This window comes from Oryx dammah, unplaced genomic scaffold, assembly GCF_014754425.2.
Source record: "Oryx dammah isolate SB20612 unplaced genomic scaffold, SCBI_Odam_1.1 HiC_scaffold_2, whole genome shotgun sequence".
Lineage (NCBI taxonomy): Eukaryota > Metazoa > Chordata > Mammalia > Artiodactyla > Bovidae > Oryx > Oryx dammah.
Window position 1 is genome coordinate 61,065,118 of NW_024070186.1, and position 24,912 is coordinate 61,090,029.

Consider the following 24,912-nt stretch of genomic DNA (forward strand, 5'->3'; position numbering starts at 1 on the left):
GGTCTCCGACTGGGGAGAGGCCGCGCTTCCTGACCGGGTCCCTCTGCACCAACGTGGGTGGGGGAGGGGCGCACACCCTTTCAGCCTAGGCTTTTGCGGGCTAACCGCGCTGCATCTGAAGACCTTTCCTGAACCCTGCCGTGCTTCTCGTAGGAACAAGGGGGCTTTATTGTGTGTCCAACTCGTGCCCTGCAGCAAAATGGCCCTTCAGTCGCATTTTGAGGGATTCTCGGCAGGGTTCAAATGCTCCAGAAGGGAGGAAAAAAAGAGCGACGCCCTCCCTCCCCCATTAATTATTTGTCGGGCTGGAGTAGCGCGGGCTGGTGCAACCGGTGCATATAAGGACTTGTGTGCAAAGAAGGGGATCCGCCTCCAGCCGCGGAACAAATGAGAAAGAAGCGCACTCGTGTGGGCGCCCAGCGCCCCCCTCCCCGCCCTACCCCGGGCCTCGGCAATCTGCAACTGCCGCGGGGTCGGGTCCTCCAGCAGCCCCGGGAATCCTGGATGGCATTCTTCTGGACGGGTCACTTCCCGCCTCGGGGCTGGGAAGGTTTGCCAGAAGCGGGAAAGTCGGGCGATCTGAGCTCCCTCTTGGCCTCGCCACACCCAGGACCTGTCCATGCCGCAATTCCCCCACGGAAACGACCGAATTGAAACGAGAATTGTGCTCCGGGTGCAGTGGTTTGAATGCTTCAGGTAACTCGGAAGGCACACAGGCAGCTCACGCCGCCGCCGGTCCCGGCGTTTTCCTTTCCGGCTGCGTTTCTGCTGCTCTACCCAAATTAATAGAGAAAGTTTGGCTGGAGGATAAGATGTAACCCAGAAGATGTACGTGAGAGCGATTTCACTGCACCGGCTTTCTAATTTAAAGGCTGAATGTTTACAGTGGTAAACCTGATATTTTGTAATCCGGTGTATCGAGTCACTTCCCCCAGCCGCGTCTCCGGCCTTGGCCACGCGAAATACCTAGGAAGAAAGGCTAAAATTGAGCTTTTCCCCAAAATACAGTTGTAGCTTTGAAGGCATTCTCTCCATCTCTGTTAAGATGAGAATTTTCTCCTGGCCAAGTGTCCTGAGGAATTTTTAATTGTGCAGTGTGGATATCAGCTTCAGAATGATGCTTTTGAATGAATGAATAGAAGCCAATGCAGTTAGTTCCTCAGGACTTTCGAGCAGCATTCCATATGCACTCTGCTGTTTTTATTAAGAATATTGTCTTTATTTATATGCATTGTGCATCAAGAAACTTGAAAATTGTTCCAACATCTCAGTGACCACAACAGTTTAGGAGCTTTTGCCATTAAAACGTCAGATGTTTAAATGCGTCGTGATTCCAAACATATGGTTTGATCTCTCATATTCTAGTAAAACCGTCCAGCTCAAGGTAGTAACCTACAGTAAGCCACTAAGTAATGTCGAAATGACATTTAAAAATATATATCATTTCTCATCGTCCTTGTTTTTTCCCTTCTCTGTGCCTTTTTTACCCTAAATCTAGATGACAAGTTAATGTATTTTCTCAGTGTTGAAAGAAAATCATTAAGATCAGGTATTGAGATCTATGAACTGAGCTATTTTTAAAACTCCAAGCACATGAAAAATGAGAAAAACATTTTTTTCAAGAAGAACCTTCATTTTATACCCACAATTTTATTTGAAACATCACAAATGATTCATTTCTTTTAGTGTTAATCAGCTGTTCAGGCCATAAGGGTGTCCTGATACAGGTATTAAATTCTACCCTTGGTTTTAGAATCAGTTTAGAAAACCATATATACAGTACAGTGATGTGTACCAAGAGGAGGAGGGCTTCCTAGGAGCCTGAGACTCAGCTGATGAAAGTCAGGTGGAGGCAGGGATGCTGGCCGCAGGAAGTACCATAAAAGGAGAGGTTACTACAGCCAGGGCCCTTCCAGCTGCTAAGGGAAGGAGGAAACTCCAGGCATTTTGTGCTGAAGGTGAAGTAATTCTGGTAACTGGGCTGAGAAGGAAAGTAGAGGTCAGATCAGGTAGAGCCTTGCATACCCCAAGAAGGAACTTGGCTTAATTTTTTTAATGTCAAGTGTGTATCATATTTCAGCTATTTCAGTACAAACATCTAATTTTTTTGTCATATATGTATGCCTCCTGGACAGTTATTTAACATTTTTCTTTAAATCAACACTTTTCATTTTTTCTTATATTTAACTTAAAAGGAAATATATGTCACTACTGTGGGTGGAAAATTAGCAGCACCTGCTTAACAAAAAGAAGGAAATCATTAAAATGAATACAACGGAAAATAAAACAGTATTATTAAATTCTCCTTAACTATCTATCCAGGCTTTAATTTATTAAAAGAGAATTTAGCAAATGCCAGAAAAGACATTCAAAATTTGACCAAAGTGAGATTTTCTTCTTGGTGTAATCCGAAGGGTTGAAAGAATTGTTATTATTAATGTACAGTTTGAAAGCCTGTACAACATTATGATATGCTGTTTATGTCTGTCTAAATGTGTAAATGGACATCCCCAGTAAGGCTAAGTAAATATTTAAAAAAAGAAGAAGAAGAAGAGGAGGAAGAAAAGAGAAGAGAATGGATTCAAATCCATTTACTTCGTACTTTGGGACTTCCCAGGTGGCACTCGTGGTAAAGAACCCGCCTGCCAATACAGAAGACTTAAGAGACCCTGGTGAGATCCCTGGGTCGGGAAAGTCCCCTGGAGTAGGAAATGGCAACCCTCTCCAGGATTCTTGCCTGGAGAATCCCAGGGACAGAGGAGCCTGGTGGACCACAGTCCATGGTGTCACCAAGAGGCGGACACGACTGAAACGACTTAGCACAGCATAGCAAATATGTAGATAACCGTAAAAATCATGAACACGGGAAGGAAGGATACAGAGGTATGAACTTTGGGGCAGTGAGAGGCTCCAACAGTGGTGCCTAATTTAAATTTTTAAAAGATCTTAAGCATGGATTGTTAAGCATGGAATTCAGTCTGTGTTGTCACTAATGGACACTTGGGCCAAGGAAACACTATCACGCCAAGGGGCTGCCCACCAATTTCCTGGAGAAATAAGACCACACACACACACACAACCTGAAAGTAAACTACCTACATCCCCTGCCCTGCACCGTGTCCTGCCCTGTCCCCCTTCCCACCACAATAAGCAAAGCAAACACTCAGAATTGGCAACGCAGATAGGCAAGTGAGAGTTCCAAACACTTAAGATGAGCAGTCTGCCTGCATGCTCAGTCACTCAGTCGTGTATGACTCTTTGTGACCCCATGGACTGTACCCTGCCAGGCTCCTCTGTCTATGTCCCAACGAAAATACTTGAGTGGGTTGCCGTTTCCTCCTCCAGGGGATCTTCCTGACCCAGGGATTGAACCCACCTCTCCTGCGGCCCCTACACTGGCAGGCGGATTCTTTGCCACTGAGCCACCTGGGAAGCCCCAAGAAGAGCAGACCAGTCACCAATTATTTGTGGAAATCTATTAGTATGAAAGAGAAGCACTAATTTCAATCAATAAACAAATTGAAAACTCCAAGATATTTTTATAGGAGCAAAAAGAAGTTTTGTAACATACAGATTTTTTTTACTCTCAGAAGGATAATGCAGGACCTCACATCCATTGAAAACAGCCAGGTTACTGTAAAAACAAATCGGTTAGAGGACTTATTAAGAACATACTTATTGAAATTGTTTAAGTGAGTTGAACAATAATCAGTAATACTATGCTGCAGATACTCTTATAATAGTCATATATTAACATTTAATCTTTATAACCTTACAAAATAGGCAACATTATTAGCATATTTATTTTACAGATGAGTAAGCTGAAAAATAGAAAGGTTAATTAATTTACTCCAGGGAGCACAGTCATAAATGGCTAGAACAGAACTTGAACTCAAGCTCTTAATCACCATGGTATACTGACTCAAGCTGAACTGAAGGACCATTTAGTAAGCTAGAAGACTGGGTCGTTTTCTCCCAGATTACAGAGAAGATAAAAGCATGAGCAAAAATTTAAGTAATATCAAGACTAAATCCAGAAATTTCAATATTTATTTAACAGGAGAGCTAGAGAATGGATATAAGGAAATATTCAAAGAAATCATAGAAAATGTTCCAATATATTCAGATATTCAAATATTCCAATATATTCAGGTTAAAAGCTCTCATTTAGTGTTTAAATAAAAAATACCACACTAAACACATCATGAAGGAATTTTAGAACATCAAGGATACCAAGGAAATTCTCACCAAGTCACCTACTTCTCATGAGCAACAATCGATGCTCATAATAGAAAAGGGAATAAAATATTAGAATTGACCTTAACTTAGAATTCTGTACCCAACTAAACTATCATTTAAGAAAGAATACAAAATAATGACATTTTCAGATATGTAAGGATTCAAATGATTGGTCATCTCTTAAATTATTATTGAAAAGTGCGTTCCACTGAAAAACTGAATCAAAAAAGAAAACATGCAATACAAAAGACAATGATAAGCAAAGGTAGCAAACTGTTTGTTACCCACTCAAAGTCATTCTCTTTCTTCCATACTGGAAAAATTCTGGTTTTGAGAATTTATTCTCCCATGTGTTTCAAGAATATGAGTTCTTCCCAACCCCAGAGAAAGAATGAATGTTAACTTGTCTGAACTCATCACAGTAATTCTCTTCTCTCTCCTAGAGATTGGTTTAGACATAGGTGTCTCATGCAGCACTGACTAGAATAAAGAGAAGTCTGATGGGGGTGTAAGAATAGTTTTCCTATTCAAAAACTTTTAAAGGAAAAAAAAAGAAGGAAGCAGGAGAATAGAAAAGGACCAGGAAAAGCTTCCTACCTGCAGTAGCCTTCATCCAAGAGGGCTCCCAGTGAGCCTCACCTGGTATATACACCCTTGTGTTAGTTCCCTCCAACACAGAATACAGAGGACTACCAAAACTGGGTAACAAAAGGCATTTTAGCTTTTACCTTGTTTTCTTGGTTCACTTGCTCTAAAGCAGGGTTTCTCAGCCTCAGCACCATTGACATTGTGGTTCTGAGAACTCGTTGTGGAGGGCTGTCCTATGCAGTGCTGGATGCTTAGAAGCATCCCCACTCCCTACCCACCAGATGCCAGAAACACTTTCCCATTTTGGAAAACTAAAAATGTCTCCAGACATTGCCAAATGTTCCATAGAAAGCAAAAATCACCCCCAGTTGAGAACTACTGCTCTAGGGGAAGTCAGCCACCAAGACCTGTGGACGTTCGTGCAACCTGCCAGCCATGTCAGCTGCCTTGAAGTGGAACCTCCATACTAGTCAAGCTTTTAGATGATTACAATCCCTCTTGCCCTAACTGCAGCTTCATGAGAGATCCTGAGTTAGATCCATCAAACCAAGTTCCCGAATACCTGACCCACAGAAACCCTGTTAAATAAGAAATGGTATTGTTGTTGTAGGCCACTTGATTTGTTATGCAGCAATAGCTAACCAATACACTGTCTTCAGACTGAGTTCTGTGTGGCTATATTAGCTGGAGCTATAGCAGCCATCTTCCTGCCTGAACTTGAGAAAAAAAAGCAGAAGATGAAAAACACTTCAATCCTTAATCACATTGTTGAGTCACTAAATTAATCCAGGAACAAACTATCTCTGAACTTCTTCCCATAAGACATGAAGTTTTTCTATTTGTTTTATCTGCCTTTAGTTACATTTCCTGTTATTTGCAGTCAAATACTTCCTATTAACAGAAAATAAGAATTAAAACTTTTAATTCTTTATTATTGCTGATTCATAAAGTAAAAGGAAATCATGATAATCTAAAATTAGAATAATTTATCATGAGGATAAAGGGAAAGGAGAGAGAGAAAAGCAAGTTAAGATTTTGGTCTTATTTGGAAATGTATATAGATACTTCGGAGAAGGCAATGGCAACCCACTCCAGTACTCTTGCCTGGAAAATCCCATGGATGGAAGAGCCTGGTAGGCTGCGGTCCATGGAGTCGAGAAGAGTCAGACATGACTGAGCAACTTCACTTTCACTTTTCACTTTCATGCATTGGAGAAGGAAATGGCAGCCCACTCCAGTGTTCTTGCCTGGAGAATCCCAGGGACAACGGAGCCTGGTTGGCTTCCGTCTATGGGGTCTCACAGAGTCGGACACTTCTGAAGTGACTTAGCAGCAGCAGCAGCATATAGATACTTCCTCTAAACACAGGAAAAATGTAAATCAATTATACAAAATAAATATAGAGGTCACCATGTAGGCAATTATAAATTAAATGTCTAAGTTATAAACTACCTGAATCAAAAGAATGGAACAGGGATAATTTGATGAATTCAATAAAATAAAAGAAAAATATATAAATCAGACTATGTCTTGTAAAGGGCATGTTTGAGGAGTGATGAGGCCCTCTCAGCCTCTATTCAGTCGCTTCTGTATACTGCAGTAGGTAAACTAATGCCTCAACCCCTGCTAAAGATGTTCATGTTCCAGTCCCCAGAACTTGTGAGTATGTTACCTTACATGGCAAGTAGGTCTTTGCATATGTGATTAAAATAAGGAATTTGAGTTAGGGAGATACCTGGATTAAGCAAAGTGGGCCCCAATGTAGTTCCAAAGGTTTGCCTTTTTATTTATTTATTTATTTTAATTTATTGGCTGCACTAGGTCTTCATTGCTTTGCATGGGCTTTCTCTAGTTACAGAGAGCAGAGGCTACTCTCTAATTGCAGTGCACAGGCTCTAGGGAGCACAAGCTCAGCAGTTGTGGTCCTTGGGCTTATTTGCTCCATAGCATGTGGGATCCTCCCAGACCAGGGATCAAACCCATGCTCCTGCACTGGCAGGTAGATTCTTAACCACTGGGCTGCCAGGGAAGTCCCCAAAGGTCTTTAAAGGTGAGAGAGGGAAGCAGAAGAGGAATCAAAGCTAGAGGAAGAGATGAAATGGAAGAAAGGCACAGATATGTGTAACATTGCTGGCTTTGAAAATGAAGGAAGGGTGCCATAAGCCAAGGAACATGGGCAACCTCTCTAGAAGCTCGAAGGGCAGAGACACGAATTCTATTCTAGAGCCTCCAGAAAGGAAAGCCACCCTGCAAACACCTTAATTCTAGCCCAGTAAAACAGACTTCCAGACTGTAAGATAATAAATTTGTGTCGTTTAAAGTCACTAAGCTTGTGAGAATTTGTCACAGCAGTGATTTAAACAAACACACACAAAAAAAACTAAACTTCCTGTATCTAATTTTCCTTTGGAATGATTATCTCTTTCCCTCTGGTTATAGATTGTTGGAGCCGTAACTCGGGTTTCTGCCTGTCAGTATCCAAAGGGTGATAGGTGTCTGAAATCTGAACAGAGAAACCTGGAAGTTAAGAAGAACAGCAACAGACTGAAAATGGTTAGTGATCCTCACTTCCAATTGTGGAGCTCTGTTCACTACAGTCCTTTCCTCTGTGTTGTGTCTCAGAAGTTGCCTTTTGCCCGTCTGTTTCCAAGCATGATCCCTATGGTGGTTATCTATTGCTACGTAACCAACCACTTCAAAGCTCAGTGAGTAAAACAACAGTTATTTCTTTTGCTCAAAAATCCGTCATTTGAGCAAGGTTTGCTGGGAAAGGTTCATTTGCTCCACAGAATATCAGCAAAAGCTGAGGGACCCATTTCCAAAATGGCTCACTCGTGTACTTAGCAGATTTGGTCCTGGACTGTGCCGCTGAGGGCTCCTCTCCAGGCTTGTCTCTGTATGGGCTCTTAGGGCTTCTTTATGGCATGGTGGATGAGTTCCGAGAGCAAGCATCCCACGAGCAGCAGACAGAAGCTGTATCACCATTTATGACTTAGTATCAGCAGTCATATAATGTCAATTCCACCACTGTTACAAATCTTCCCAACTTCAAGAGGAAGACTCATATACCCCACCTTTTGATGGGAGGAGTGTCGAAGTCAGATTGTAGAAGAGCCCAGAGGCCAGAAGAAATTGTTGCAGTAGTTTTGGAAACTAAAACCTAGCACATCTTTCCAACCATATTAGCAATTCTCTGACCTCAATATCTTTGCCTTTTGCTCATGTTAACCATGGTTGGCTTCTGCTATTGCTTTCAACCAAAGAATAATGTCTCAGACATAAGCACAAACACATCACAATAAGAATAAGTAATTTAAATGCCCATATTAGAATCAAAGGGTATAAAAAGCAAAGCAAAACAACCCAAATAAACTACAAATACACAGTTCTGCCACAGGAAATTGATAAAATCTGTCCAGAGTACAAGGCACAAGGTTTGATCATTTCCAAAAACCAGCAGTTATGGATACCAGTCTTAGACCACATTACTAAGAGATTCTAATATTCATGTTACAAATTTTTCTAAACAGATTCACAGTTCTTAGATTTGTCTTCACTAGAATCACTTTTGTCTTTCTCTGATATTAAACTATTCCTAGGGACCCAATCAGAAATGTATCATCATCTTAAGCAGCTCTGCCTATAAAATTCCAGTTTTCCACTGTCCAATTACACACCCTATCCTTCTAGCTTCCGGGTGTGTATGTGTGTGTATGTGTGTGTGCTAAGTCCCTTCAGTCACGTCCAACTCTTTGCCACTCTATGGACTGAGCCTGAAATTCAATATTTTGTATTCCATACAGTATGATCTGAGGTGAAGAACATGGTCCCTGGAGTTAGACTGCCTGAGATCAAATCTCAAAATAGAAAAAGAAAAACAATACAGTTGTTTTAAAAATCTCATTTCTTATTTCAGATAGATATATTGGTACAGATAGACTTTTTTAACCTAATTACCTTGGAATAATACTGCCAAGTGACTACATTTAATTTGTATTAAATGGGTTCAGAGCAATTTTCCTAATTAACTAGCACTTTTTAATCCAAAAGACAAGCACAACACTTTATCTAAAATACCAGTATTACACTTTCCCCAAATATGGAAAACTATTTTTACTAAAAATTTGGCAAGCCCTTTCAAAACAACATTTTCTGTTTTCATTCTCTGAGAAATTTCTAACAACAAACATGTATAGAAAATTTTAATATGCAGCTGTAAGCTTTCAATATTTACTATAAAATTTGTTTACAAGTTTTTGAAAGTTCCTTGATCTTCTTAAATCCTAAAGCAGTTTTAAATTTAATTATGTTCTAGTCAAATAATGGAGTTTCCAGCCTGTTTTTTCTTCAGTGTTTTTAAGACCTACCCTACTGTCTTTCAACAGCATTCTATACATGTCTGGTCAGTGATCAAATGTACTTTAATAGAAATGATAAAGGGACATCTCTCTTCTGACCACCAGGGCTTGTTTGGGCCATGTCAAAAGCCAATGGTGTGTTATTTCCTGCTGGTTATCTCAAAATTTTCACTTTTTCTATAGAGCTTTTCTCCTGTTTAATTTCAGATTCTAAGCCTGCCTTACCCTAGCATACACAAAATAATTTTCAACTTTTTAGTTTGTGTCCATATATTTGAATGACATAGCCTTACATGTTAGCCTAGAGCTGGGAGAGGGGAGGAGTTGCCCAACTGATCTTTGCATGAAGTCATAAGGTGCATAAACGTTTTTATCAGACTTTAAAGCTGGAAGGAACCTTTGAGATAACGAGTCCAGCCCTCTCACTTTACAGATAAGGAAACCAAGGTCCAGAGACACTATGTGACTTGCTCAATGTCACAGAGTTACTGCAGGAAAAGGCTTCTTGTTTTGTTTAAAAAAAAAAAAAAAAAGGCTGTTTTTACTGTTACTGTTTTCCCTGAGATTCCCAATCCTCTGTTTCCCTTCTACCGTACTATAGCAGTACTACTCCTGCGAGAAGAACTACTACTTCTATTGCATCCATTGTGTAGTGGATGGTATCTAGAGTGCAACATACATATCTAAAAGAGACTGTAAGGTACACAGTTGATCCCATTTTCCTTAATGTGTGAGCCACCTGAAATCTCCAAGCTAAATGAGTGGGTGTGCCATGTTTGGTATTAACCTCTAGTGGGTGAAGAAGTACCCAAAACAGAGCCCAGCAGTTTGTCTCAGAGGGTTTCTTTAGTCCAGAGAACTGAGACAAAACAAGGAATAGGGAGTTGTTTTGGTCAATTGGCCAAAGAAGGCAGAGGCCAAACCTCTCAGAGAGATTTAACATACTTTCTTTGTGCAATTATATAGATGACTTGTGAAAAACTGAAAAACATGTGTTATCTCTCTTATAACACTTAAGATGCTATATTGTGTTTTGTTGCTTTTCTTATCCACAATTCAGCTGTTGAGCACAAGCAACTTTTCTTGTTCAGCTCTATTTCTCTCGTACCTAGCATAATGCCTGCAATGAAGTGGTGCTTATAAGATTAATCAATAAATCAGTGTAAAGAAGTAGCTAATAAAAGTGGACAGAACTGGCCGCTTTGAAGACAGAAAAATTTGGACAAGTCTTTTCAACCCTTTAGATGTCAACATTTTTATATTTAATAGATTTTGCATGACTGATTGATTCTGAGAGCAAACCAAGAGTCCCATGGCTATGACTGTGTCAAAAGCTAATAATAAGAAACAGTTGTGGATATTCCTTTCTCATGCATTCACAAAGAATGTAAATTTATTTACTTATTAGGAGCTTTCCAGGAGGTGCTAGTGGTAAAGAACCTGCTTGCCAGTGCAGGAAACATGAGAGATGCAGGTTTGATCCCTGAGTCAGGAAGATCCCCTGAAGTTGGGCATGGCAACCCACTCCGGTATTCTTGTTTGGAGAATCCCCATGGACAGAGGAGCCTGGGGGGCTACAGTCCGTAGGGTCACAAAGAGACACAACTGAAGCAACGTAGCATGCTCACACACACATATTAATATATGTATTCACTAAAAACATGTATTGGATACAGGGATCATCAAAATGGTCTCTGCTTTTATAATTTAGGCCTTGTTTCTGAATGTGCTGTCTATGGGTGGACTTCCCTGGTGATCCAGTGATTGAGACCAGTACACGGGGTGCAGGTTCGCTCCCTGGTCAGGGAACTAGAATCCCACATGTCACGGGGCTGAAAAAATAAATAAAAGCATTGTTTATGGGCATTTGTGTCAAAAAAAGAAATAGGGCTTAGTTAGTATATAGATTCCCAGAATATGAGGGAGCAGGAAGCAAGAATCTCTACTTTTAAACAAACACCTCCAAGATCATTTTTTCCCATTTCCAAATATTTATCGAATATCTTTGGTGGGCAGGGCTTTTAGTTAGTTGGACCAAAGGAATAATGAACATTGATTATAGCTTTTAGTAAGTATCTTAGTCTGTTTGGGCTGCTATAAAAAAAAAATCAGAGATTAGATGTTTTATAAGCAACAGAAATTTATTTCCTACAGTTTCAGGGGCTGGGAAGTCCAAAATCCGTGTGCTGGCAGATTCAGGATCTGCTTCCTCGTAGACAGCCATCTTCTCATTTGTGTCCTCAAATGGCACAAATGGCAAGCTAGCTCTCTGGGGTGTCTTCTGAAAAGGGCACTAAGTTCAATCATGAGAGGGCTGCCCTTGTGACCAATCACCTTCCAAAGACCCCTTTACCCTGGAGATTAGGATTTCAACATGGAAATTTGGGAAGGTTGGACAGGGGACACAATATTCAGTCTATGTAAAATATTCAGTCTATGTAAACATGAGACAAAATCCAGTGTCATAAATGAGCATAATGAAACTTGGGTTAACTGTACTGCTGTCAGGAAAGCTGAAAAGAGTGGAAGGAATTCAGGACAGAGTTTAATTTATGAAGAAAAAAAAATTAGTATCCTGTAACTGGTTGGACAGAAAGTCTAGACATTTATTGATGTTGTTGGTGATCTCTCAGTGAAAAAGGCCCAGAAAAGCTGCTTAAAATTCTTTGTCTCCTGGTATATACGTCACCAGCTTCTACAATCAACAGCCTATCACCATAGTTATTTTTATATTTCTCCCCATCCACCATGCTTTCTGGGCTTCCCGTGTGGCTCAGCTGATAAAGAATCTCCCTGCAATTCGGGAGACCTGGATTTGATCCCTGAGTTGGGAAGATCCCCTAGAGAAGGGAAAGGCTACCCACTCCAGTATTCTGGCCTGGAGAATTCCATGGTACAGTCCATGGGGTTGCAAAGAATCGGACACGACTGAGTGACTTTCACTTTCACCATGCTTTTTCTTCTATTTTGTTTTGTTTTGTTTGCTGGTTGGTTTTTTGTTTGTTTGTTTGTTTGTTTGTTTGTTGCCACATCAAGGGGCATGTAGGATCTTTGGTTCCCTGATTCTCTGACCAGGGATGGAAGCCATGCTCCCTGCATTGGAAACGCAGAGTCTTAACCAATGGGCCACTAGGGACTTCCCCTATTTTTATTTGCTGAAATATTTAAAAACAAATCTTTGACATCATTTCAACTCTAAATATTTCAATTATGCATCTCACAGAGAAATGGAAGGATTTGAATGTGGCACGTGCTTAGTAACATGCTTCTGAAGCATAAAGTATGAAAGAGGCAAAAGTACCTTTACAGTAGGGAAATTTAGCAAACAGCAAACACTGTTTTGGTCAAGTAATCAAGGTTAACATGATCAATGATAAGTGATATTGATAGAATGCACCCCTGATGTAATGAGAAAGGCATTAGTATATTTTAATAAAGTGTGTTATTTAATTAATAGTAATGTGCTGATATTAGTTCTTTAGTTTCCACAAAGTTATCAGAATAATATAAGATATTCACAATAGGGGAAACTTGGTATGGCATATATAAGAACTATGTATTATCTTTACAACTTTGGGAAACCTAAAACTATTCTAAATTTTTAAGTTTATTATTAAAAAGGGAGGAATATAACAAATTGAATAACCTAGAAGAAATGGATAAATTTCTAGAAACATACAAGTTTAAATCATGAAGAAGAAAATCTGAACAGACCAACATGAGTAAGAAGATTGAGTCCATAATCAAAAACCTCCCAACAAAGAAAAGTCCAGGACCCAGTGGTTTCACTAGTGAATTCTACCAAACCTTTAAGGACTGTCATAAAAACAGGCACAGAGACTTATGAAACAGAATCAAGAATGGGAAAGGGTAGTTTTTTTCTATAAATTGGTGCTGGAAAAACTGGGTATAACATGCAAAATACGATATTGGACTTTATACTATATTACCTACAAAAAGTAACTCAGACTGGATTAAAGACTTAAACATAGGCCTGAAATCACAAAACTCCTAGAAAAAAATATAGAGAAAATACTCCTTGACATTGATCTTAGATATAACATCATAAGCACAAGTAACAAGAGCAAAAATAAACAAATAGAGCTACATCAGACTAAAAATCTTCTGCATAGCAAAAGAAATGATCAGCAAAATAAAAGGCAACCCATAAAGTAGGAGAAAATATTTGCAAACTATCTGTCTGAAAAGTTTAACATCCTAAATATATAAGAAACTCATACAACTCAGTAGCCAAAAAGAAAAAAAAATGTGATTAAAGGAAATGAAATTTCTGCACATTTGTGTTCATTGCAGCATTATTTACAATAACCAAGATATGGGAACAACCTAAGTGTCCATCTTCAGATGAATGGATTTAAAAAAATAAGAAAAAAAAAATGGAGTATCATTCAGCCATGAGAAAGAAAGAAATCCTGTCATTTGTGACAACATGAGTGGGCCTTAGGGACATTATGCTACGTGAATATGTCAGATAGAGGAAAGACAAACAAACACTGCATGATCTCATGTATTAGTAGAAACTAAAAAAGCCAAACTTGGGGCTTTGCTGACAGTCCAGTGGTTAAGACTTTGCACTTTCACTGCAAAGGATACAGATTCAATTCCTAGTTAAGGAACTAAGATCCCACATGGTGCAGCCAAAAATATTTTTTTTAATTCAAAAATCCGAATTTGCAGAAACAGAGTAGAATGATGGTTGCCAAGGGTTGCAGGATGAGGACATGGAGAGATGCTGGCCAAATGGTATAAACTTCCAGTCATAAAATGAATAAGTTCTGGGGATCTAATGTACAAAATGGTGACCATAATAATATTGGGTTATATACTTGAAAGTTGTTAATAGAGTAAATCTTAAATATTCTTGCCACAGATATACAAAAAGGCAATTATAAGAAATGATGGAAGGTTTTTTCACATATATATTCATTTTAATTAAAAAATTAAACTATAGAAAAATTGCAAGAACAAACAATGAACGCTATAATACCCTTTGCCTAGATTATTCAATTTAACATTTTGCCACATTTGCTTTATCTATTTTTGCTAAACCATTTGAGAGCAAGTTGCACATATCAAAACTTTTATCCCTAAATACTTACGTGTATACCTCTTCTAAATTTTGTTTATTTTGTTGGAGTGTAGTTGATTTACACTGCTATGTCAGTTTTTGCTGTGCAGCAAAGTGAATCAGTCACCTGTATATGTATATCCCCTCATTTTTGGATTTCCTTCCCATTTAGGCCACCACAGAGCATTGAGTAGAGTTCCCTGTGCTCTACAGTCAGTTCTCATTAGTTTTCTATTTTATATATAATAGTGTCTCTATACATTTTTAAATGTTTCATTATTGATCCATTCAAATACATAGTTAGGTTTTAATCTACCACAAATACATCTTCTCAAATGTCTTTGAATTGATCTACCTCTACCTCCATAAAATCTTTTTTTTTAAAGCTTATTTAGAATTTCTGAACACTTTCAGATATGATTTTAGGTTTTTCATACTTTTAAGATATTATTATAATTTTCATTGGGGACTGAACCTTGATATCTGGGATTTCATGAACAGCCCTATCTCTAGTCATTCACTTGGTGACTTGGTGAAACCATGTCAGACTCCACTGTGATGGCTGTAACAGCAAAATGGCCTCCAGGGGTCTGTTGAAACATTTAAAGCCTAAGAATTCAAAATCAAAGGAGAAATCCACCATGACCATGTGCTGAGCTAAATTGTGGGTAGTAATAACATCTTCCATAATTGAACTATGTATGTTCCATTTCTAATTTTTTTTTAAACCATATGGTAAAAAAATAAAAAAAAAACTACTACAAAAAGAAAATTCCCCTTGTTTGTTTTACACTTCAAAAACAATATCACTTTCATTACTGAGTCATGGAAACTTCCTGAGTCTTGCTTTTTTAAGTAAGAAGACCAGTTGCTGATCTGTAAAAACACCCTGCCATCTACATCTATAGCAAAATTGACTACTCAGAAATAGTCTTTGGTGAAACTGCAAAGTGGGTGAGGTTCTCCTGTGGCTTTCTTCTCCCTCCTCTCCTGGTCTCCCAACTCCTGGAGCTCCCAGCTTCTCCCAGCCCTTCTGAGCCCATGGACCTGTAGGGTATTTTACTCCCCAAGGCTACTTTTCCTCAAAGTATCCTCTTTTGCTTCCTTTTCTGACAATCCCAACCCCCATCTTTTACTGCTCCCAACCTCAGCCAGCTGCTGCAGTCAGCCCTTTCATTTATTTCTAGTTTGCTTCTTATCACAGTCCCCAGCTTCTGGTCCCAATGTTTTCCTGCCTTCCAGCCTCCACCACACACTCACCTTGCTATCTATGGAGGCAGGTCACTGACTTCTGCCATTCACAATGTGTTCTATGTAAATGGGGTCCCCTGGAGTCATGCCCAGTGAGCATATTGTGTATAAAGCCCGGAGGTGTGGAAAGTCACTGTCCTAGATGCAGCCTTACAAAGGGAAAGTCCAGAACTGAACTCCAATCTTCAAGTTTCATCTTTGCCTTCATTTCTGGTTCCTCCTTGGCAGCACCCTCTTCTCCTTGTAAAGCACCCAAAATGAATTTAGGAAGACCTGGGTTTGGGGGGGTGACACTGCCACTTCCTAACTGTACAACCCTTGGAAAGTTACTTAAGTCTTTTAAGTATTCATTGTTGTTTTTCCTAATTTATTTTATTGAAATAATGTGTTAATTTCTGCTGTACAGCAAAGTAATCGGTTTTACATATCTTTTTCATTCTCTTTCATTATGGTTTATCACAGGATATTGAATACAGTTCTCTGTGCTATACAGTAGGACCTTGCTGTTTGTCTACTCTCTATCTAATAGTTTGTATCTGCTAATCCCAAACTCCCAACCCATCCCTCCCCCATGCCCCTCCCTCTTAGCAATCACAAGTCTGTTCTCTATGTCTGTGGATCAGTTTCTATTTCATAGATAGGTTTATTTGTTTCATAATTTCCGTTCAGTACAGTCGTTCAGTCATGTCTGACTCTTTGCGACTTCATGGACTGCAGCGTGCCAGGCTTCCCTGTCCATGACCAACTCTCTGAGCTGCTCAAATTCATGTCCATCGAGTCAGTGATGCCATCCAACCATCTCATCCTCTGTCATCCCCTTCTCCTCCTGCCTTCAATCTTTCCCACCATCATTCTTTTCCAGTGAGTCAGGTGGCCAAAGTATTGGAGCTTCAGCTTCAGCATCAGTCCTTCCAATGAATAGTCAGGACTGATTTCCTTCAGGATAGACTGGTTTGATCTCGTTGCAATCCAAGAGTCTTCTCCAACACCACAGTTCAAAAATATCAATTCTTCAGCACTCAGCCTTCTTTGGAGAAGGCAATGGCAACCCACTCCAGTACTCTTGCCTGGAAAATCCCATGGACAGAGGACCCTGGTGGGCTGCCGTCTATGGGGTCGCACAGAGTCGGACATGACTGAAGCGACTTAGCAGCAGCAGCAGCAGCAGCCTTCTTTATGGTCCAACTCTCACATCTATACATGACTACTGGAAAAACCATAGCTTTGACTAGGTGGATCTTTGTCAGCAAAGTAATGTCTCTGCTTTTTAATATGCTGTCTAGATTAGTCATAGCTTTTCTTCCAAAGAGCAAGCGTTTTTTCATTTCATGGCTGCAGTCACCATCTGCAATGATTTTGGAGCCCCCCCAAATAAAGTCTGTCACTGTTTCCATTGTTTCCCCATCTATTTGCCATGAAGTGATGGGACCAGATGCCATGATCTTAGATTTTTGAATGTTGAGTTTTAAGCCAGCTTTTTCACTGTCCTCTTTCGCATTCATCAAGAGAATCGTTAGTTCCTCTTTGCTTTCTGCCATAAGGGTGATTCCACATATAAGTGATATCATATGGTATTTGTCTTTCTTTTTCTGACTTACCTAAGTATTCATTTTTGATTAGAGAAAAGAGATAAAAACAACACTTTCCTCTGTTTTATCATGTGAACTAATTGAGATGTCTGTCTGAGCACTGAACCAGGAGCATGTTCAATGGAAATTCCTTGTTGATATAAGTCTTAAGGGTAATGCCGAAGTTCCACCTGTAAAGTCCACAGAATCCCTCTGCAAACTGTTTAGAAAGTATCTTTATGCTCTCCTTAGTTCTCCAGACTAATTCTACTTTTTCTCCATACTTCTGTGAATACATTTTATGGTATTGATAATTGAAATTCAAGTTAAAGCAATCCTTGTTGCTTTAAATGATCAACTTATTAACACAGACAGTCTAGCTCAAAGATTCTGTCTCCGCTCTCAGCTGAGCTTTTGTATCTCTTATCCTGTGCCCTATTAATCCTGTATTCTTTATCCATAATAATAATAATAATTACCATTTACTAAATGTGTTTCATGTCAGATACGTTATTACCTTGCCCAACTGAATCTCCACAATAGGTTGACGTTATTATTCCCTCAGCTGAGGAAACCGAGTTTTTAAATACACCACCCAAGATTTCAAAACTTGTAAAATTGAAGCCAGAGATGCCTTTTCTAAAACCTATTCCTACCCCTTGCCCCCAGCAACCACTAACCTACTTGTTGTCTCCATATGTAGAATCTTTGTGCAGGATACTGTGGATTTGCCTATTCTGGGCATTTCAGATTAAGAAAATCATACAATCTGTTACCTTTTGTTACTGGCCTCTTTCACTTAGTATCATATTTTTAAGGTCTAGCCTTGTTGTAGCATATACCAGTACTTCATATTTCTTGTATGGCTGAATTTTCCAGGCAAGAGTTCTGGAGTGGGTAGCCATTCCCTTCTGCAGGGCATCTTCTCAATCCAAGGATCAAACCTGGGTCTCCCACATTGCAGGAAGATTCTTTACTGTCTGAGCCACCAGCGAAGCCCGTAGATATACTATCATTCGTTTATCCGATTATCAGATGATGGACATTTGAGTTGTTTCCATTTTGCCTATTATGAGTAATTCTACTGTGAACATGTAAAAAGCTTTCATGTGAAGTTATGTTTTCAGTCCTCTTAGAAGTGGAATTGCTGGGTGACCATCTATAAGTGTAAGTTTATGAAACCACCAACCTCTTTTCTAAAGTGCTATATCATTTTGCATAATATATGAGGGTTCCTACTTCCTCACATTCTTGTCAACACTTGTTATTGTCCATCTTTTTCATTATAGCCATGTTATACATTCCAAATTTAATATAACATTTAAAATATTAATTTGCTTTTCTGCACTAGTTGGGACTTCCCAGATGGCTCAGAGGTAAAGAATTCACCTGCAATGCAGGAGATGTCGGCTCAATCCCTGGGTCAGGAAGATCTCCTGTGAATGGCAGCCCACCATAGTATTCTTGCCTGGAGAATCTCGTGGACAGAGGAGTCTGGCGGGCTACAGTCCATGGGGTCATGAAGAGTCAGACATGACTGAAGCAACTTAGCACTTCAGTGTCTGTCTGTGTGTGTGTGTGTGTGTGTGTGTGTGTGTGTGTTTGGCTGGGTTTGTTTTTAAATGAAGAAATTTGGTTACAGAAGTAATATGTATAGACACCAGTGTTCCCTAAACCACATGCTATCAGCCCACTTGTCTTCAAGTTCTATGTATGTATTTGTATGTATTGGCCAGTTCCATGTATGTATTTCCTGTACGTGCCTTGAGTACACAAGCTTTGCAGGGTCTGTTTTGAGCCTTGGGGCTTTTTCCACAGCCACAGAAGGTTGCTGAGTCAGATCCTAGAGCCCAGAGTTGCCAGGGAAAGAAAGAGTAAGAAGGTGGAACTTTCAGTCATAGAGCTGGAAATTGATGACAGCCTCCAGCCTCCTGTGCCCTGTGCAATTCCAGGGCATTCTACTCCATCCTTAGAAACACCCAGCAGCAGTGAGCCACAGTTGCTCACAGCAGAAACCCATTTCTAATAAGCACTTAATTGGCGTTCCTTCTTTTCCAACTCCCACACTTCTGCTTCTTGGGTGCACTTTGCAAATAAGCTTCCTGCTCACAAGTCCTCATCCCAGTCTCTGGTTTCATAGAAACTCAAATTAAGCAAAATTATGTAAATGAAATGTCAAAAAGTCAGCATTAACTGGCTGGAAAGTTAGAAAGTTAGAAACTCTTTGCTTTGAAAAATCCCTTGTGTTTTTCCACTCTGGACTTAATGTTTTATTTTTTTTCACACACAAAAATTATAATTATGAAGTAATAATAAGTTATTGTTTGAAGTTCTGCTTTATTTTTTTTTAATTTTATTGGATTGTAGTTGCTTTACAATATTGTGTTCGTTTCTACAGCAAAGTGAATAAGCTAAGCATACACACATATCCTCTCTTTTTTGGCCATCCTTCCCGTTTAGGTCACCACAGAGCACTAGGTAGAGTTCCCTGCGCTATACAGTGGGTTCTCACTAGTTATCTATTGGATACACACTGCTACTGCTACTGCTGCTGCTAAGTCACTTCAGTCGTGTCCGACTCTGCGACCCCATAGACGGCAGCCCATGAGGCTCCCCCGTCCCTGGAATTCTCCAGGCAAGAACACTGGAGTGGGTTGCCATTTCCTTCTCCAATGCATGAAAGTGAAAAGTGAAAGTGAAGTCTCTCAGTCGTGTCCAACCCTCAGCGACCCCATGGACTGCAGCCTTCCAGGCTCCTCCGTCCATGGGACTTTGTAGGCAAGAGTACTGGAGTGGGGTGCCACTACCTTCTCCAGATACATACTATCAATAGTATATATATGTCAATCCCAGTCTTCCAATTCATTACAGCTCCCCCATACCCCATTGGTATCCATATGTTCATTCTCTACATCTGTGTCTTTATTTCTGCTTTGTAAATAATATCATCCATGCCAATTTTTTCCAGATTCCACATATATTGTGTCAATATACAGGATTTGTTTTTCTCTTTCTGACTTACTTCACTTGGTATGATTGTCTCTGGGTCTATCCACGAAAGACAATCTGCTTTAACTATCAGGGTTTTCCCACCAAGATAACATCAGTGTGACCTAAAAGCAAAGATGACTGGAATTTTAACTAACCTGCCTAATCTTACTGTGTCTAAATGTCTGTGGTATCAGATTTGTTCAGAACAGTCCTCAAAGTAGGATTATTACTTCCATATTCGTGATCAAGTTGCACATAGTACATGGGTGAGCCGGCAAGTTGTTCACATGGAGGACTTTGGGGGCTGGGAAGTGGGGCGGTGCCAGTCCTTACATCATAGCTCCCTTCGGAGCTTGTTACAGCCTTGCCACTGCCTACCCTTGCTTCGACCTGTGGTATTCCAGTTTGACTTGCTGGCCATGAGCATTTCACAACTCCCTTGCCTATGTTATCTTACGCCTGCACTGTTCTCCCTTAATCCAGACTTGGTAGCTCTGTTCCACCATATCTCCGCATGTGCTTGTTGTCCCTTGATACTCCATTCTATCCAAACTGCCATCTCTGCTAAGTTGAGAAATGGCAAGACTGTCAAAGACAAGATAGAACAGTGGCATGGGCTTATAGGCCCTGGACACCAGGTCCAGCTCTCCCCTTTCTAACCCTGAGACACTGGACAACACAGAATCTCTATGTGATCATTATTTCCTTGTTTTTACTGAGATAATTTTAGAGTGATTTTAGGCTTATATGAAAATTGAGGAGAAAGTATAGAGATTTCCTGTATACCATTTACCCCTACACGTAACTTCTCACATTGGCAATATCCCCCATCAGAGTGGGCTTCCCTGGTGGCTCAGATGGTAAAGAACCTGCCTGCAATGTAAGAGACTGGGTTTGTTCTCTGGGTTGGAAAGATCCCCTGGAGAAGGGAATTTATTACAGTTGATGAATGTCCATTGACACATCACACATCATAATCACTCAAAGTCCATAGTTAACATTACAGTTCATTCCTGGTGTTGTCCATTCTATGTATTTGGACAAATATATAATCACATACGGAGAAGGCAATGGCACCCCACTCCAGTACTCTTGCCTGGAAAATATCCATCATTATGATATCATGCAGAGTAGTTTCACTGCCCTAGTATTTCCTCATCCTAAACATGGCAGTAACATGATTGATTCTGAACCCTCTCAGGGTTAGAGAAGATAAAAACTGCTTAACAAACAATAAGGCAAGAAAGTTCAGTGTATTGTGTTGAAAGTGAAAAATTAGAATTGGACATAATCTAAAAATCTTAACACAGGAGCCCAGTTAAATAAATTATGATGCAATCAACCAGATATTTGCAATAATTAAAAATTAAGTTGTACAATAGTTAAAGGTGTGGGAAAATTAAGTGAAAACAGTTACAATGTGTTCAAGTTACCAGGGGCTGGGAAGGGAGGAATGGGGAGTCACTGTTTAGTGGGTACAGGGTTTCTGTACACAGAACTTTTCATCATCTCAAACAGAAACCCTGTACCCACTAAACAGTGACTCCCCATTCCTCCCTTCCCAGCCCCTGGTACGGCTACACAGCATTGTCGGAGAAGGCAATGGCACCCCACTCCAGTACTCTTGCCTGGAAAATCCCATGGATGGAGGAGCCTGGTGGGCTGCAGTCCATGGGGTCGCTAAGAGTCGGACACGACTGAGTGACTTCACTTTCACTTTTCACTTTCATGCATTGGAGAAGGAAATGGCAACCCACTCCAGTGTTCTTGCCTGGAGAATCCCAGGGATGGGGGAGCCTGGTGGGCTGCCGTCTCTGGGGTCGCACAGAGTCGGACACGACTGAAGCGACTTAGCAGCAGCAGCAACGCAGCATTGTGAATGTACTTAATGCCACTGAACTGTGTACTTTGATGTGATTAAAATGGTAAATTTTGTGTTATGAATATTTTACCACAATAAAAAAAATAATAAGGTAGCTAGAATGTTGCAGGAAGTTCTTCAAAATGCAAAAACAATTCTTATGTGAAGCCATGGTTGTTTCTTACAGTTTGCTACTGTTATGATTATGAGGAGCATATAATTGGATGTTTATTAAATTATTAACTAAAACTGTAAACACAAATAAAAGTGTTTGGTTTAAAAATGTATATGTACAGGATGGCCCTCTTCTTTAAGTCTATCTTTACCTATGTCTATATATATATATATATATGTCTATATATATCGATATATCTATGCCTATCTACATATATACACACAACATTCATATATACTTTTCTCAGTTTTCTGGGATGAATATATATTGCTCCTACACCGAACTACCAGGCTTCCCTGGTAGTTCAGCTGGTAAAGATTCAGCCTGCAATGAGGGAGACCTGGGTTCAATCCCTGGTTTGGGAATATTCCCTGGAGAAGGGAATGGCTACCCGCTCGAGTATTCTGACCTGGAGAATTCCATGGCCAGTCCATGGGGTCACAAAGAATCGGACCCTACTGACTGACTTTCACTTTCACACCAAACTTTATTTATATAAGAAAGGTATGAAGTAGTACATCAGTATAAACCATAAGGAACTTCTATGATTAATAAAAGAGGCTTTGGCCTATCATAGTGTAGAATATACAATAATTTCCAACAGTTTTAAGACAGTGGTTGACGTTAATCCACAGGCAGAGAAAACTGTATATCCAGAGTTTGAAAAGTGACCAGGTAGCTCATTTGAAGTATTTAAGTAAGGACATTGTGTTTGGAGCATTAAGTCTGTGGGTGGGTGGTGCTGAGAGCAAAGGGCTGTGATGAGTCTGGAGAGGTTGGCAGGTAACAAAGGGACAGCTGACCAAGTTAGAGTTTGGACTTTATTCTAAGGATAACAACAAACCATTGATGGGTTAGATTTGCATATTGGAAAGATTAGGGTGATTGCCTCCTGTCAAATGGACTAGAGAGATATAAGACTGGAGGCAGAGAGGTTGGTTATGAGGCTGTTGCAGTCACACGGGCTTGTGGGCAGTATTAAGTGTGTGGGACTGAGACACATCTAGAAAGTAAAGCTCTTGTAGTGCTTGGTATCAGTTGGAGACCCAGAGTGAGACTGAGGACTATCTAGGATATCTCTTGATTTTAGCCTTGGGCAATCAAAACGGGCTAGTGTCACTCATGGAGGTGGAAAGCAAATAGGAGCTTGTGTGAGGCCCAGGTAAATACAGGGACCAGGATTTAGAGATACATCAACCTGGATGGTTTTTCTGCAGGAAATCACAGGATCTTTGGTGCAAGTGAGAAGAAGGTAACAGTTTAAATCTTCCAAAGCTATAGATTTGCAAAGAATTGTGAATAAGGACAGAGGGTGTGGCAAAGAAAATGAAGAGTCAAATAAAAATTAACCATAGAGGGACTTCCCTTGGTTGTCCAGTGACTTGGGACTCCAAGCTCCAACTGGGGGCCCAGGTTCGATCCCTAATCAGGGAACTAGATCCCACAGGCCACAACTAAGAGTTTGCATGCTGCAACTAAGATCCAGTGCAGCCTAATAAATAAAAGAAAAGAATTAAACATATAATGATGTACCAGTTGTCAAAGCTATATATTAAAAAAAGTGAGAGAGGAAATGATGGAGAGAAAAAATGAAAGTATCTAGAGATTGAAAGTACTAAGGTATACAGCCAGCCAATCCATGTGCTCCATGGTTCATTTTTTAAAGGGACTTTGTTTTCATTTTTGTTATTTTTTAAAAAATCACCAAGTGTCTTGATTCAACCATGCCATAATTTGATCATGAAACCTTGACCAGAACACTGAAGGTAAGAGAAGCCATTTGAAATCAAATAATCTTGTCCCAGCCTAAACAAAGACAACTGTATAATCAATGATTTCTCAGCTATAGGACCAAAATTAATCAGTAAGTATATCTTCCTTCCCAGACTCAAAGACCAGTACTGCTTTGTACAGGTAGCCTGTGGACTGGGTATTAGATAATATTGGAGATTTCTAAATATTCTTGAATGTGTAATGGTAAATTATGCAGGTCAAGATTCTTAAATTTAGGAGATGCCTGCTAAAGTATATGGAGGTAAACTGCCAGCATGCAACTTATTTTCAAATGTTTTTTTAAAAAATTGTATAATAAAGCAAATACAGCAAGATGGTAACTGTTTGATCTAAGTGATTCTAAATGGGGAGGGAGGCGGGGGGAGATGATTTTGCTTCCTAGGAAATATCTGGCAGTGTTTGGAGACATTTCTGGCGGACAAAGTTAGGGGTGGTGTTGCTACTGGCATGTAGAAAGTAGAAGCCAAGAATTCTGCTAAACATCTACAGTGCACAGGAGAGTCCCTGACAACAGACAATTATCTGTATGCAAATGTCCTAGTCCTGAGGCTTTGAAACCCTTTCCTGGGTAGTAGATATATGGATGATCATGGTGCTAGTACGAGTCTTTCAAATGCCCAAAATATTTTAAACTTTTATTTAAAGCAGTTTGAAATGAAAATTAAAATATAATATAAAAGGAAAATCAATCTTTTCTAAGTAAATTATTTTTGATGATGGCAGAGCCTTGTTTTGAGTGTGGTGATGCTCTTGGAAACCATGACTTTTAGGTAGATGGCTAGAAATCATTCTTTACCTTTCTTCAGTGAATCAAAATAGATTGATATTGCTGATATTAAAAAAAAACAACAACAACCCACAATCACCAGTTCCAAGGTAGCGCTGGCATTAGACACCAACAGCCATGTAAGAGATACGGTTTTTTCTTTTTTCTTTCTTTGGCTGATCTGGGTCTTCGTTGCTGTACAGGCTTTCCTCTAGTTGCAGGGAGCCGCAGC

General features: G+C 39.8%; 1 long non-coding RNA gene across 1 annotated transcript in view; it reads left to right on the forward strand.

Moving 5' to 3' along the window:
* Window positions 1-19: 19 nt before the first annotated feature.
* Window positions 20-24,912, forward strand: part of LOC120869777 — a 26,693-nt gene continuing 1,800 nt past the window's right edge. The window contains exons 1-2 of the long non-coding RNA XR_005722632.1: window positions 20-696; window positions 7,267-7,380. This is a non-coding gene — a long non-coding RNA (uncharacterized LOC120869777). The remainder of the gene's footprint in view (window positions 697-7,266; window positions 7,381-24,912) is intronic.